Here is a 17,055-nt window from a genome sequence, read left to right on the forward strand (position 1 = left end):
GATTGTTTTGGCACTTAAATTTTAATGAGATGGAGGGAAAAGACAGGTGAGGTGTTGAAGAGGGCAAGGGCAATCATGAATCCTCCCCAAACAGCTGAAAACATCAAACAACTAAAGCAAACTTCTTGTAGAGCATTGCACTTTCAATGAATTCTACTTACACTCTTGTTTGTTTAGTTCAGAAGAAATAAGATAGATGATGGCATACATAAACAAATTTCACAATTACATAGAGAATCACTATACCAATACAAATTTCCACATGAATCCCAAAGAGTGCTGCAAATCCTAGTCTCAATTCCTTAGCCAAAATACTAAAAATGAATGTACAATGAAGCTCAAGGCTTTCTCAAGAGTCCAACCATGCTAATGACTGAAAAACAACATAATATAGACAAAAAATATCTCATCCTAGCCTCTAGGGGTCGAGCTCACATGTTTAGGAGCTGATCCAACTAATTCTAAACTAGGAACTAGAAATTAGGCCATGAAACTTCCTGCCTCTATAAACTAGGGAACTGATTCATTTGGTTTCAAACAACTTTTTAACTGATGAATCTACCTTACCAAGTGAGAATTTGACATATTTACATCATTATCCATCAATATACATGAAATTACATCAAAAATTTGCCATTAAGGATGTGAAGAAGTCAAACTAGCCAAAACTGGGCGAAAAACAAAGCAATACTTGGTCAAACTGGAAAAATTTCCTCTATGTGCCGCGCCTGATTCTCTATGCATAGCTCCTATTTGGACCCACTTTTGGAGGCCTTCCCGATGTCTAAATGAGCTCTTGGTGTGCTTTTTGGAAAGGTCTTCCTGTCTACTTTCCAACCCAACTAGAATTTTTCAATTTGACTTCTATTTGCCCATCCAAAATTCCATTCTCCCAACACTGCTTCCTGTGTGTCAAAATAGGGGCAGTGAGGTCATTTTTTGAGTGTTGTTTTACCTTTTGAGGGCTCAAAACCTGCCCAAATTTCTTGGCCATAGGTAGGCAATCATATTTTTTCATGCCAAATCCAAAAATGCTGAGTTGTTCTCAAAATGATGCCTCCATCAAAAGCGAGCACCGGGTGGCGCAGCGCATAGGGCAGAAATTTCTGTGTTTTAGTGCCAAAAATTCCAAAAATGCAAAAAGTGTCCCAAATTTTTTGAAATTTGGGCTGAGTCTTCTTCATCAAACATGGTGTTGGGCCAAGGAAGCCTCAACCAATATCTGAAGTCCTTCATACTCCTTTCGCCTCTTTGATGCCTTCTTCAATTTTGCCTTTAAACTCCTGATTCGCGCCTTGCAAACTTAGTTCCTCACCATGTAATGAAAAGCCATGTGTCTCAACAAGTCTTTCTCCTTGTTGGCCTTCTCCAACAATATCTCTAAGTGGATATTGACTCTCTCGAGCCAAGACTCTCGATCGGCATTGATCTCTTGTTCAAGTGAAGTGAACTTCACCCTCCTCTTTTGGGCAGCTTGGTGATTCTCCCGAATGTTTTGCCACCTTTATGAGGTCTCCTGAGTGCATGTACCTATGTTGGTGATATGAAGGATCAAATGCCATCACTGCTAGTGAATGAACTGGTTTTGGAGCTGCTTTGATGAGAAATAGGTGAGTTGTGAGGTGGTTTGACTTTTGCCACCAAGGAAAACAATGATAAGGGACTGTGGAGGGGGAAAACAGTGAGGGATTTAGGGACTATTGGGGTAGGTTTTATTTAAGGGAACAGGGAATTAGGGAATGATTTAGGAGTTTTTGTATAGGACTAGGGTTTGGGAGTTTATGTTTGGAACTTTGGGAAATGGGAATGGGGATAGGGGATTAGTGAATTTAGGGGTATGTGAGGTTAGGGAGTAGGGAAATCAAAGGAAAAATGGAGTAAGGGAGTGGTAAGGGAGTGGTAAGTGGATTTGGTAGCCAAAAAATTCAATATTATCCCTATGCAGCAATTTCCTTTGAGAATATTTTGAAGGGGTATGGTTTGATTTTTTTGAACAATCACCATACATCAACCACCATGAAACAACCATCAACCTGGGATGAAAAGCTATGAGAGAAGCTCAACCTACTTGTACCAATGGCAATCCATTCGTTTTGGGCGATTTTGGAGCAAATTTTTGAAAAAAAAAATCGGCATTGGCAGCTCTATGCACTGCGCCACAAGCCCAACGGGCCGCGCCTTCTCTATGCACCGCGCCAGTGTAAATTTGCATTGGAAATTTGAGCCCAATGCACCGTGTCAGTTATGTGCGCCACGCCACCTGCCCTATGCGTAGCGCTTTTTGTAGGAGACTTGTGGAGGCCTTCCCGGTCTCCAAATTGGACGTGGGATAGCTCGTTGGAAAGGTATTTGAGTCTATTTTCCAACCCAATAGGAATTTTTGAATTTTTATTTCATTTTCCCTATCAAAAATTAAATCTTCCAAGACTGGTAAAAATGTGCCAAATGAGGCTTCCTAAAGGCAGAGTGTTGTTGCGGTCAACTTTTGAAGGTCTTCCTCAATTCCAAATTGAGCTCATGATAGCTCATTGAAAATATCTTTGTGTCTAGTTATCCTTTGAATCATCAAGAAAGTCATTTGGCCAACCAAGCTAGGAGAAAACTTGATTTTCTCAAGGTCACTTCAGAGGTGCATCAATTCTCCCAAGGCAACTATATTTTTGAAATTTCTCTAAAACCATGACACCTGTGTAAAAAGAAAATGATTGTTTTCTTCCCTGGCCTATTGTGGACAAAAACCTCTCTCAGTTTTCCCAAATTCATCTTTTCTTTCTCAAAAACATCATTGGAGTAAAACCTATCCCGATGTGTGGAATAGGGGACTTGTCGAAATGAAGTGAAATGAAGGGGATAAGGGGCTTCTAAATTCTTGAGAAATTTTCAAGAAGTAGGGAGGGATGTGAAGAAGTAGGGGAAAGTGGAATTCAAATCTTGAGTGAGGGGAAGAGGTCCAAAAGGGCAAAACACAGGTCTAGCCTAGAAAATTGCCAAGTTGTAGCAAGAAACTAGGGTTTATGCGAAAATGAGGAATTTGAGGGATATCAGTGATGGGAAGTGTTTAATAAGGTACATTAAGGATAGGGGAAGGTGTATGAACATCAGGATACAAGTTTTTCTAATGATTTGACCATCCAAGAGAAATCGCATTCAAAACCCTAGGAGAGGGAAATGAACCTTCCCTAGGCACAACTGAAGCATGAACAAGGCGTGAAATGACCCATTGGAACCTAACATGATGATGAAAACCTCTGAATGATGGTACACTCAGCTAAATGGTGACATGTACCAACATTTGGACAACTTTGACAGGAGTAAAATCAAACCCTAGACCTAATACCTAGTGACCAAATTTTTCTTGAAGACTCACTAAAATGACAAAATTTGACCTTAACACCTTAAAATAACTTTGTAAGAGCATGTTTGATCACAGGAGGAAGGTTGCAAAGACTGACACTAATGCCATCGACTCTCAAGGATGCAGCTTTGCACTGGTTCATGGGTTTACCTGGGGATAGCATCATAACCTGGGCTCAAATGCAGCAAGCCTTCAACAATAAGTATCAGGACTACTGAGGGTCCAAATACACTAAAGAGGAAATTTTTAGAATGACCTTGGGGCATGATGAATCCTTGGATTATTATGAGGAAAGGTTCCAACTTAGCTACAAAAGGGTCAGGTGCACACTTGATCCTAAGTCACTGAAGCTAGTCCTGCTTAGGGGGGTAAGGGAATATCTTTTGGATACCTTAAACTTGTTAGCAGGAGGGGACATCTACCATCTACCCTATGATGATATCAAGCCTGTCTTTAAGAACCATTCTAGGGAAGCTAGGAAAAAGGGTAGGGGTAGTCAACCAATGGCCAACTCATCCTCTTCCAACACATCCATAAAAGGTGAAATTGGAAATATGTTGGAATATTTCAAGAGTGAAATGCTGCAAATCCTTGCCCTTCAGATGTACACTATGCACATCAAGAGAAAGCAAGAGGAATCAGAGAGAGCATTAGCCATCTTCTGCCCTAGATGCACAAGGAGGCACCCTAGGAACGAATTTCCATTAAACCTTATAGAAATCTGCTCGGTCTGTGAAGAAAACCACTCCACAGATAAGTGCCCTTCTCTACCTGGACTAAAAGTTGTGTATCAGGGAACTGAAGGGGTGACTGAACAACTCTGCTACATAAATCAAAGGAGACCTCATGGGCCTCGACCATACCAGCAGGGCATGCAAGGGTCATCCTATGCATATTACAACCCTAACCAAAACACATCCAGTCCCTCTTGGGGGCCCCCTTCTCATCCCTCCTAGTATACACCTTCTCCTTGGTATTTTGCACCTCAGTACCATTCCCATCCGACCAACCAGTCATTTCAGCCATATACTCCTCCACAACCTCAGTGGAATGCACCACCCGAGGGGTGGAGGCCCGCATACAACAATGCTCCAACTTTACTGGCTTCACCTCCTACTCAATCACAAATTTTACATCCTTCTCCACCTAAACAACCTCAGATTCCTACCTAGCCAAATCTGAACCTGAACAACAGACATGCACAACAGTTATACAGTGGAGAGACATCCTACCTTGCTTATGCTATGGAAATTTAGGAAATCAACCTAAGGTCTGGGAGAGTACTCTCGGACAACCAACCTCCATCTCCACCTAGGGAGAGTGAGGAGGAAGGAGAAGAAATTATGCCTAGAGTGAATCCACCACCCTTTCCTGAAACCTAAATAACCTTAGATTCATGCCCAGCCAAATCTGAATTCGAACAACAGATAGGCACAACAGGTATACAGTGGAGAGACATCCTACCCTACTTATGTTGTGGAAATTTAGGAAATCAACCTAAGGTCTGGGAGAGTACTCCCAGACAACCAACCTCCATCTCCACCTAGGGAGAGTGAGGAGGAAAGAGAGGAAAGTATGCCTAGAGTGAATCCACCACCCTTTCTTGAAATATTAACTCATCTAGTCCATCCTACCCCATAAGAGAATGAACTTATAGGTGAATTGAAAAATCTATGTGTCAAAATTCCACTTCTCCAAGCCATTAAGGATGTACCTATTTACAACAAACTGATTAAAGAGAAGTGTTTCAAACATCCAAGGAGGTGAAAAAGAGACAAACCTACCATTAATGTCATTGGACAACTATCCAACTTAATGCTGGGGTAGGTAATTTTCCCAAAGTATCCCTGAAATCCCTATAGTAGATGTGCACATCAATGGCACCATTGACCCAGACACCTTGATTGATCTTGGGGCTGCCATCAATGTGATGACTAAGGACACCATGCTCAAGCTAAATCTCCAGGCTTCATTAAGAAAGACCACAACATTCTTGCAGCTTGCAGACCATTCTACAGTAGCCCCTTTTGGGATTGTTGAGGATGTGATGGTCTCCATTGACTCATGGGAGGACCCTGCAGACTTCCTAGTTCTCCAGCCTAAGGCCAAGCTTAATGGTTATCATCTCATACTTGGGAGGCTTTGGTTAGCCACTACCGATGCCTACATCAGCTGCAGGGCTGGAAATATGACTATAAAAAATGGGCATCTGTCCAACCAGTTGGTCTTGTACCCTCCTGCTCAGCCATCTCTAGAACATGACTTACCTTTATGGCTAGAAGAGGAGGAGGATGAAGTCTACTCAACCCAAATATGTACCCTAGAAGCCACTATGGGAGTTGGACAACCGGATGAAGATGATTTGATGGAACACATACTCCAAAATCCAACTCCCAGCACCTTGTCCTTAGAGGAAGTCGTTAAAGAAACCAAGAGAAACCATCAGATTGATCTATTCTTAGTTGTTTCAAACCCTACTCATGTCAAGACAATAGAATTCGGCCTTGAAAGAACTTTGAAAATCAACCCTCTCTTTCTGTACACCAAGAAGAAGAGTTGTGCAACATGCTAAGGGAACATTTGGATGCCTTCGCTTGGAGTTACAAAGAAATGAAAGGAGTGCACCCCTCGATGTGTACTCACCACATTTATATCAAAGAAGGTTGAAAACTAGTCCAAAAACCCGAAAGGAGAATGAATCCAACTCTCAAGGATATAGTCAAAGAAGAACTGCAAAAGTTGTTGGATGCAGGATTCATTTACCCTATCTCAGACAGTGAGTGGGTTTCTCCTTTGGTGTTGGTTCCAAAGAAAAATGTAAAGTGGATGATTTGTGTCGATTACAGAGATTTAAACAAAGCAACAAAGAAGGACCATTTCCATCTACCCTTCATTGACCAAGTGTTAGATGGCCTGGCAGGGAAAAAGTTTCTCTTTCTTAGATGGGTTCAACGGGTATAATCAAATCCAGATTAGCCCAGAGGACCAGGATAAAACCACCTTCACCTATCCTTGGGGTACTTTCACTTATAGGGTCCTTCCTTTTGGCCTATGCGATGCCCCTGCCACTTTCCAGAGGGAAGTTTTGAGTATCTTTACCGAGCTAGTCCATGATGCAGTGGAAATTTATATGGATGATTTTACACCCAATGGGTGTGATTTCCAGGAGGGTCTCTCCAACTTGGGTAAGGTGTTGAACAAATTCATTGAAATGAACTTGTCCCTTAGCCCTGAAAAATGTGAGTTCTTGATGATTGCATGGATTGTTCTAGGTCATTCAATATCCTAGAAAGGACTGCAGGTGGACCCGAACAAGATAGCAATCATCTAAAGGGTCCCACCTCTTCAAAAACATATGGATGTCAGAATTTTTCTAGGCTTTGCTAGATACTTTCGGAGATTTATAAAAGACTTCAGCAAGTTACCTTCTCCTTTATTTTGGTTATTGGCCGAAGACTCCGATTTTTTATGGTCAGAAAGCTGTCAAGAGGCCTTGGACACCCTAAAGGACAAGTTGACTACTGCACCTATTCTCCGAGGCCCAAATTAGGCTCTTCCTTTCCACATACATGTTGATGCCTCTCACAAAGCCATAAGAGTAGCTCTAGGCCAGATATATGACAAGCTACCTTATGCCATTTACTTCATCTGTAAGAATCTATCAAAAGTCGAACTGAACTACACAGTGACTTAAAAGGAGCTCCTAGTTGTTGTGTATTCATTGAACAAATTTAGGCATTACATTTACCGGTTACCAAATATTTGTACATACTGACCATGCTGCAATTAAATACTTGATGAATAAACCTGATGTAAATGCCCAGATTATTAGATGGTTACTTTTATTGCAACAATTTGATTTAACTATTATCGATAAGCTTGGCAAGGAGAATGTTGTTGCAGATTTTTTTATCCAGATTGACTTTGCCTGCAAGGGAGGAAGGAATGGTTGATGATCAGTTACTGGATGAACACTTATTCACCATTTTAGTTCTCTCTCCATGGTTTGCTGACATAGAAAATTACTTGGTGTCTGCACAGTTTCCACCAAATTTTTCCTCCAAGGAAAAGAGAAAGATCATAAGGAAGAGCGCCCCATTCACTTGGATTGGGGGCAACCTCTTCAAACTAGGCCCAGATCAAATTTTGAGAAGATGTGTCAGGGAGGAGGAAGTCTTTGACATCCTTCTGACCTGTCATGATGGGCCTTGTGGAGGTCACTTTGCAGCCAAAAGGACAACATTCAAGGTGCTACAAGCTGGTTATTACTGGCCCACTCTTCACCAGGATGTGAGGAGGTATATTAGTCAGTGTGATCGGTGCCAAAGGATGGGGAAACCTACCCAAAGGGATGAAATGAATCTGAAACCTCAAGTGACTTTCGATCCATTTGACAAGTGGGGCATGGATTTAATTAGGCCCATTGACCCTCCATCCAGGAAAAATAAGTACATCATTGTGTGCACTGACTATTTAACCAAGTGGGCTGAAGCCAAGGCCATCAAAGCAACAACATAAGAGAAAGTGGCTGAGTTCTTAAGGGAAAATGTATTTTATAAGTTTGGGTGCCCTAGAGAACTAGTCACTAATCAAGGCAGTCAATTTACATCTCACATGATTGGAAATTTATTGATCCAGCACAAGATCAAGCATAGAACATCCACTCCTTACCACCCACAAGCTAATGGGAAAGTGGAGGTAACCAACAAAGCACTAGAAGGCATTCTGACCAAAGTGATTAGCAGTAGCAAAAAGGATTGGGCAGATAGATTAGTTGAGGCCACTTGGGCCTACAATACCACCTGGAAGACCACCACTAGATTCACTCCTTATGAGCTGGTCTATGGGAAGAAGGCCCTACTGTCCATTGAATTTGTATACAGCACCTTAAGAATGGTAGGACAACTAGATCTAGATCTCACCAGGGCACAACAAGAAATATTTCTCCAACTGAATGGGTTAGATGAATTTAGGATGTAGGCCTTCCTGCACATAGAGGTGACTCAAGTTCGAAGGAATATTTGGCATGACAAGAACATAAAGGACAAACAGTTTTAAGAAGGTGATTGGGCTTTGTTGTGTGATTACAGATATAAGGATTTTAAAGGCAAATTAAGGACTAGATGGTTAGGGACTTATGTCATAGAAAGATTTCATGATAATGGTTCAGTACAGATAAGAACCATTGATTCAGAGGCTATCCCTTTACTTGTCAATGGGTATATATTGAAGGTTTACAAGAAGCCCTTGTCAAAGAAAGAATTCATCAAAGGCATCAGCAAGACAGTGATGGTGGTGGAGAAAGTCTCATCTTCTACCCCATCAAGTCCCTGAAAAAAGAAAAGAAATAAAAAAATAAAAATAAAAATAAATAAAATAAAATAAAATAAAGAGGCTCAGGTGAAAACCTTTATGAGGCACCTGAGTCCCACTGTTGGGTTGAAAACCTCTTGAGGTGTCCCAATAGTGTTGAAAAGAAAAGAAAAAAAATATAAAAACATCTCTGGGTGAAAATCTCTTTTGAGACACCCAAGTCAAGCAGCTAGGATGAAAACCTCTTGGAGGCAGACTAGTTTCTTTCAAAAAAGAGAAAACAAAAAAAAAAAAAGAGAAAATGAAAAGTTTGAAAATGTTGTTTACAGGTCAGAGGGACGAGGATCAACGCAACTTGAGAGGAACAGAAGGACCTACACAATCCATATTTTCATTCCTCCATCTCATATTCTTCATTATTCCATTAATCCTTCCATTTATGAACTCCTCCACTCAGTTTACATAGGCTCTGTGTTTTCTACAGGATTCCCTGAAAACCTACAGGAGTTTCTTGTATGAATTATAGTGGCTTTGGAATCCCAAGAAAAGTGACCCTGGAGCAAGGGGATGACAAACCTGTGTCAAAAAATAAAATAATCTCTCGACCACATCATCACCTTGTTACCCCTGCATCCGTCCAACAAGTCAATTAAAAATAAAAAAATAAAAATATGCAGTTTTCAAGGAAGAAAAAAACAAATAGAAGAGGGTGAGAATAGAGGACAGAGGGAAAATACCTGAGGGCTATACCTCTCACCTACCATTCACAGGAACTCTTCTCTACTCTTGTCAATAATCCTCATGCTCCAGAACTGAAAAAAGGTATGAAAGTTTAGGGGAGAGGAAACTATAGGACATCCTGTAGGAAATCTTGTAGCAGCCTATTCCGCAAAGGAAATTTCACAGGGTTGCATCCATCTTCAGCATAAAGGTTCCAAGGTTAAGGAAGCTCCTCTAGATCTCAGCAACAGTAGAAAGATCATCAACATCACTCTCCAGTACCTGCACATCCAAGGAAACAAGCATCAAAATAGGCCAATAATAAAAAATATGCAGCAAATACACAACACAGGGACATCATTCTCCAATGAGCATCACCATCAAGGCATCTTACCCATAGGTATAGCATCTTACTAATGCTCTCTCGTTATCAGGCTATGATAAAAAATGTAGGATTATGTAAGAGTTGGTTTTATAAGCAAAGGTGGCAATTTAAATTGGCGACCTTCGACCAATCGACGAGGAGAAAACAGTTAGACCACTCCGCACGTGGCAACAATCAAATCAGAAGAAAAATGAGATAATGCCAAAAATGGTTAAGTTACGAAGGAACAAAGTGGGAGATGATTACGAGGTGAGTGAAATGATGGACTAATAGTGGGACCAATGGTAAAAAAGGAGGTGCTCATACTTAGACAACCAACACACCATCCCACACGATCATCCATATAAGGAAATAAAACACTGATTCATAGACTAAAAGAGCATTAGCAATCTCGAGAATTCATCGAAAAGAGGATTGCCTCGGCCTTCTTGAAGCAGCACCTACAGGAGACATTGAGAATTTTGCAGCGTAGAGGCACCTACAAGATCCTATACGAAAACCTACAGGATCCTACAAGAAGACCTATAGGATATAGGGCAGTCATCTACAGGATAATCAGTGGGCATTATGGGAGGAGAGATCAAAGTTTGTCCTCATCAGACAATAACCAGTGAGGTAGGACCTATACCTTCCCATATTTTCTAGTTAAAAAAGGAAGAAAATACTCCATTTGGTTAAGGAAGTTGCTATCTAGGAGAATTATATTGCAGAGTTATCATTTAAATCTCCCACCCACTAGAATTCTTGGATAATATCCATACAAGCCTCCACAATTACTAAGAAAAGATGACAGGGGGTTTTAACAAGAGGGAACCCACAAACATAGTAAGAATTCATCAACACCCTCATGTAGTAGAAATTTTCACAAGGCACAATTGGATGGTTTCTTTGAAAGAACGAGAGGATATGATGATGAGGTGGCCAGAGACTTTGCTCTCTCACTCATACCCCTCACTAGGACCCATGCCACTGATGTGGTGAAAGACCTATCAGTAGAAATCACCCCTCCAGTTATAAGCATAATCACCACATTCTTTTTAGGGTTAGCTTGGATAAAAGAAGATAAGGGTATCAACACCCTTGTAAAGAAGAAATTCTTTTTGGAAGGGGAGGAGGCATTGGAGGAAAAAAATGGGGTCAAAAGAGAAAGCCTTCCATACCCTTGTGTTGTAGCAGCTACAACCACCCTCCAAAATTTTCCTTAGCTCGTTTTGGAGCTTTCCTACCAACCTTTCACAACACCTTGTCTTGCTTCATCAAGTACACAAGCTTCAGTGTTTTCATGCACAAAGGCAGCCTTTTGATCATAGCTTGATCCACTTCCCTCATAGGTTGTCCACCCAGACTTGGTCCAGCTACAGGATAAGCAGGTTCCCCAAGAAAATTGCACATTTCTAGAGGGAAACCAGCCTTCCCTCACAAAATTGCACAATTCTTTCTGGAAGCCTGCTGGGCTCCAGAATTGTGCAATTCTACCAGCCAACATTAACAGCAGAAATTGCGCAAATTTCTCCAGCAGGGTTGCTCATCCTAGAATTTGCGCAAATATGGGCAGCAGTCAGCTGCTTTGCCCAGAAATTGCGCAAACTTCTTGGGTAGTCAGCCTAGCTCCCAACCAGAAATGCACATTTTTCTCAAGCAGTTGAGAAACTTTATGCATGAGCAGTCTGGCTGACCAGTTCCACCTGGGACCAAGGAAACTTGACTTGCATGAATGCATGTCTTTCTCTTCCCGGAATAGCAAAAGGAAACATGCAAAGGCATCCCATGATTCATGGAAGCTATTTTTAGTAGCTGGGGGTTACATGCAAAGTTGTTTTACAAGTTTCCCTCCAAGTGTCGCTTTTTCCTAGATTTGTGGCATGCGCGTCATGAGCCCAAATTTATTTATTCGACGCATCAGAGATAATTATTTCACATCGATCTTGGAGCTCTGACATCCAACAACACATCTAGGACTCTTCGACATATCTGACTCAGTTATTCATGGGTAAGTGGCCTCAACTTGTCTTTTCATCATTTTTATCGCTTTTTGTGTATTCGCTTGTATGGGTGTTGTTTGCTTGATTTCTTTGAATGCTTGCTATCATTTACATGAATACTAGCTTGTCCTAGCTTTGTTTCAGTTTTCGTTGCTATCACATGCATGAAACTGTTTTGCACGAACGTTCACCCAACCGACGAATCGCTTCACCCACATGCATGTTGATCTGTTTGTTGAATCTTTCATTCATGTTTTGCATGCATTTTCAATCACTTCTACTATCACTTAGTGCCACCATGCATTCATTGTCTTATTTTCTTTCAGTTGGTCGTCGGCGAGTCCGGCTAACCATGGCCCAAACTCTACCTCACTGAGACTACATTACGTGATCTGGGGAAGGAAGGCTCTTCCTTCCTCTCTAGAAATGCACATTTTTTCCCAGCACTGGCCTCCAGGACTGTTTTGCACATTTCTAGAGGACAGTGACTATTGGCCTAGGAAATTGCGCAATTCAGTCTTTGGGCCTGTAGTCCTTCCCAACTGGAATTGTGCAATCTCAGCAGCCAATAACCAGTCTGGATTGCGCATTGTGTACATCCAGCAACCAATACTACCTCCGAGACAGTCCATAATGCCTTTTGCGCAGTTCTGGAAGCTAGTCACCCAACCTCCCAAAAGAAATTGCGCAATCTTTCTCATTAGTTTCCCAGGTATGTGCTGTGTCATTCCCCAGAATTTGCTTTGTTTTCACTAACAGATTTCTTGCCATGCATGTTGCTTGTCTCTAGATATTTCAAGTGTTCATCTGTCTCAATGGATTCCAAGAGAACAGGATCTTAGGACACTAATGGAAATGCAGCTGGAGCAGCAATTGAGAAAATTTCCTCTAGTCTGGAAATCTATGAAGATACAAAGCTATATCCAGACAAGGAAATCAAATTTAAGTGGAAATAAGTCAATGAAACATTTGCAGGCACTTTTGGGGAACACCTCGAAGACCTTCAGGTGTACATGAACATTTACAAGTCTAGCTTATACTGGATTGCATGCAGATATCCAGTGTTCCCTTAAGCGGACATGATACACTGGATCGTCTCTCACACTGAACTCGAGACGTTGACCTTGAGAGTGTCAGTGGGACGAAGCTTGCGACCTTCTCGAAACATGATTATGATGAGATGTATCAAATGTCAAAACCCGTGACTGAAATGGAGACTTCATTCATCTTACCCAACAACAATGCTAACTCCAGAGACATTCTGAAGATTGGGTAAAGGAGCCAGCTCGTTTCAGGATGACACCCAACCAAGTCTACAAGACAAAGATACTGAGGAAGGTGTACCAATACGTGATCATATTTTCTTGTCAACTACATGGACAACCAAGCACGGAAACGTTCCCACAAAGTTGGATGGTTGCACTGTACCAAGTGGCTAGAGAAGGAAAACCATGTAACTGGTCTGACATACTAGCTGATCAGTTGAAGGAGCAAGTCACGAAGGCTCGACACTCACTTGTACGTATGCATGCAGAGATTTACATGTTCGCCTACATCCTGGATGTAGTCTGTGCTCGACAGGAGTTCTCGGGCTTGGAGTGGGCATGGCCACTAGCGGAGACTGTTGTGAACACATATTTCAAGTTGTTGTACAAATGCAGCTTCAAAGGAGTAATCACATGACTATCCGATCATTTTTTCATCCCTTTGTCCAAGAGGATATTCGAACAAGATCCACCCTACATGTCAAAGGATGTAATGGAGGCATTGATAGGTATTATAGATTGGTATGCCTCACCATTTGACACTTTCATCTGAATGTTAAGTGCTAAGAAACCTTCGCATGTTCTGCCAAAGTTTTCCTTCGACATACTTGTCATGTGAGAAGTATCCTATCACATCTCAGCAAGATTGACAGCTAGATTGCAGCAGAAGAAGAAGGCACCTTGGCCCACTCTTCTATTGCGGATTAGGTTATATGAGATCCAGAGTATCAAGCAAGTGGATGTCGAAGTAGAACTGATGAAGAAGTACCCGTTCGACATCCGAAGATACAATCTGTATGGCCCACATTGCATCGTAAAGGATCACTGCACGAGAGTTCAGTTCAACTGGATCTACGGGGCATTTCATTGGGCCGAGGAGGACCCATGGAGATATTGTTACAGTTTCTCTAGACCTAATGAACCAGTCAGATTCACTGTCATTAGGGAATTTTTGAGATCTAAAATGGTCCTCCTGAGGAAATTATAAAACAATAGTGGAAATAATAAAATAATATTAGATTATGTCATCAAATTTTAGAGGGAAAAAAGACAAAAAAAAAAATCAACTCGTATTTTCAACTTATCCCTATATGGGTTTACTCAAATTTCGAGTGGAAACACTTGTTAGATGAAGAATCTGATTCCTCATCCAAGGAGTACCCATGTTGCATACTTTTGATGGACGCTGCTACACAAAGAATGAGAAATACATGAAAAACGTGATTGCAATCACGTTTTTTCATGTATTTCTCATTTTTCATGTAGTAGGGTCCATTGAAAGTATGCAACATGGGTACTCCTTGGACGAGGAATTAAATTTTGCACCAAACAAGTACTCTTGCTCGAAATTTGAGTAAAATCTTAGGGAGATAATTTGAAAATACGTGTTGAAAAAGTAGTTTTATTATTTTATTATTTTGTAATCTTTGTACCTTTTTACTCCAAAAATGGTGAATCATCCCCCATGGTTGACATCATCATCTTGAATCCTATTGGTTCTTATCAAGTTTATTTTGGTCATACATTTTTCTTAGGAGGCCCATTTTAGACCTAAAAAATCCCCTACTGGGAGTGGTTAGCGAAGCAACATCACGGAGAGCACCAACAGTAGCAATAGTGGAAGCAAAGGCAAGCATACCAGTGCGCGACAAAGGGAAGAGGAAGATTGTCGATCACATGGAGGAGGAGCAAAGCTACAAGTTTTGAGCAGATCCACTTTTAGAGAAAGCAACTATGGCTATAGAGGCAAAGAGGTAGCATTGCGACAAGCGAATCACGTGACGACAAAAGGATAAGAAGAGAATGGAAGAAGCAGAGAAGGAGTTGCATGAGATGAAAGAGAAACTCTGACAGGAACAAGAGATGCGCAAACAAGAGAGGGAAGAGCAGGAACAACATATACAACAGGGGGTGCATCATGTGCAAACAGACGAAGCAATGCCCATACAAGTAGTTGATTCATCTGAACATTTGGCATCAGGCGAACATAGTGAACCATCGTAGGGGCAATACTTTTCTCATGAGATAGAACATGCACTTCAATAGTTGGATGTTGACATGGAACAATAGGAGTTTGAATAGGACACCGACCTCATGCCTCACCACAAAGAGGTCGACTCACCCGCTTCAATGCATCCAGAAGAGGAGCAAGTCTCAGATGACCAAGGAGGCAATGAGATCCTTGGTGATTAGTTGGAAGAATAGATGCAGAACATCTTGTTTGATGAATCTCAACATAGAGTTGTGCAGTCTTACAGAGTGTCAACTCCAGAGGATCAAACACCCCCTGCGCAAGTTGAAGAACAAGTGATCATGACTGATGTGCGTAAGCATCCAGCTGCTTTGGCCGATGCAACCAGAGTGTATGCCAAAGCCATTAGCTCAAGTGTTCATTTTCTTATAGCTGAGAATGAGCGGATGAAGAATTAACTACATGTGGCTAAGAAAGGAGGAGAATTGGTGACAATGTTCGCCCGAGCTGAATTGAAGAAGGAAATACTAGATGAAATATTGTCCCTTGACACAGTTATGTGAGCATTGTACTCCAAGTTTGGTACCGTGCACAAGGCGGTTGTCCATCTCAATGGATGGCAGTAGTGATGTGCTAGGAGAGCACACATCTTGACAAACATACATGCTGTTGTTGATGACATGCAAACATGGACGATGAAATACAAGGGAACCCCATTTCACTTGCCAAAATTGATGAAGCCAAATGTAGCTGAGTTGAAAGCACGTATCCGGAGTCAGATCCGGAACTATGATGACCTCCCACAACTCATCACTAACATACGGGCTTCCCATGCACGAGTATTCAAGATCATGGATGTTTTGGTGCGCACACGTGCGATCCCATCACTTGGGACTCTCACCCTAGCGAAGACCAAGAAGCAGGTCTGACTAGAGCTTGACTCGTACTTCGACGAGTTGATGTGCATCTCCACTAGCCCAGACTTGCCTATCAATGCAAACATCATGCACAAGTATGTTGTTGGTCCGGCCACATTGAAGACAATGATGCATATGCTTTCAGACGAGTTGGAAAGAGGAGCCCGAGCAATGTACTAGGATGTTATGGAGGCTGTTGTAAAATTATCTGATTTTGATAAGTTAAAATATTAGTCAAAATAATTCAAAAATGTTAAGTTAGGATATGGATGCAAAAGAAAGAAAAGTTAAAATGTTAGGAAAATTTTTCTGTTTTATAGGCATCCATATCAATAAAATGTTAAGTGTTAGCTGCCCTAAATAAAGAAGGAAAGAGGAAAATAAAATGCTAGGGAAGCAAAAAGAAAAGAAAGGCTCTGTTTCATGTTTTTATAAATGCACAAGCTGCTAGTCTAAATGAGCCACAAACAAACATCAAATGGGCTTTCATGTCCAGAACAAAAGGCAGAGGAGTAAAATATTTACTCTAAGGTTTATATATCAATTATTTGATATTAATCCTATCCCTAAGTATAAAATCCCAAATAATTATCCCCTTCCACTCACATTTCCCTCCACCTTCATATCCCTAAGTTTTAACACCCCTCTTATATCGCACATTCCCCAACATTGCACTAAATAAATTCCCGACCCCACAAAATATTTTCATCATGTCATGATTTAAATCCTCACCATATCACACTCCATCTCCACCCATCTTCCCACATCCGACAACCCACATCATATTTAGGCCCCCCCTCACCATCTGAGTTTTACCGTTGGGGGAGGGGAAGGGGGGTCCGAAATGGGCGGTATACCAAATTGGGCCCTTCCCTATGTGTCAACTTCTCAGCATTTCAGACTCCCCTCGAGTGAAAACACTAACCACTCCCCCCCCCCCCCCTAAAAGTTGATTCCCTCACTCCCGATACCGCTCTCCTACCCGTTGCGCTCCCTCCATTCACCTTCTGCCACCTCATCTGTCCGTCAACTCCATCAAATCATATTCATTCCCTCCAGAATTAACTCGTTAAGAATTCAATTGGCTTAGCCATTAATTCAACGTACCCGCGCCACCTTTGCGGAAAACCAAATTTGTTATATAAA

Source organism: Pinus tabuliformis, chromosome 4_2, assembly GCF_031772625.1.
Source record: "Pinus tabuliformis cultivar Carrire ecotype Pingquan chromosome 4_2, CPIR1, whole genome shotgun sequence".
Taxonomy (NCBI): domain Eukaryota; kingdom Viridiplantae; phylum Streptophyta; class Pinopsida; order Pinales; family Pinaceae; genus Pinus; species Pinus tabuliformis.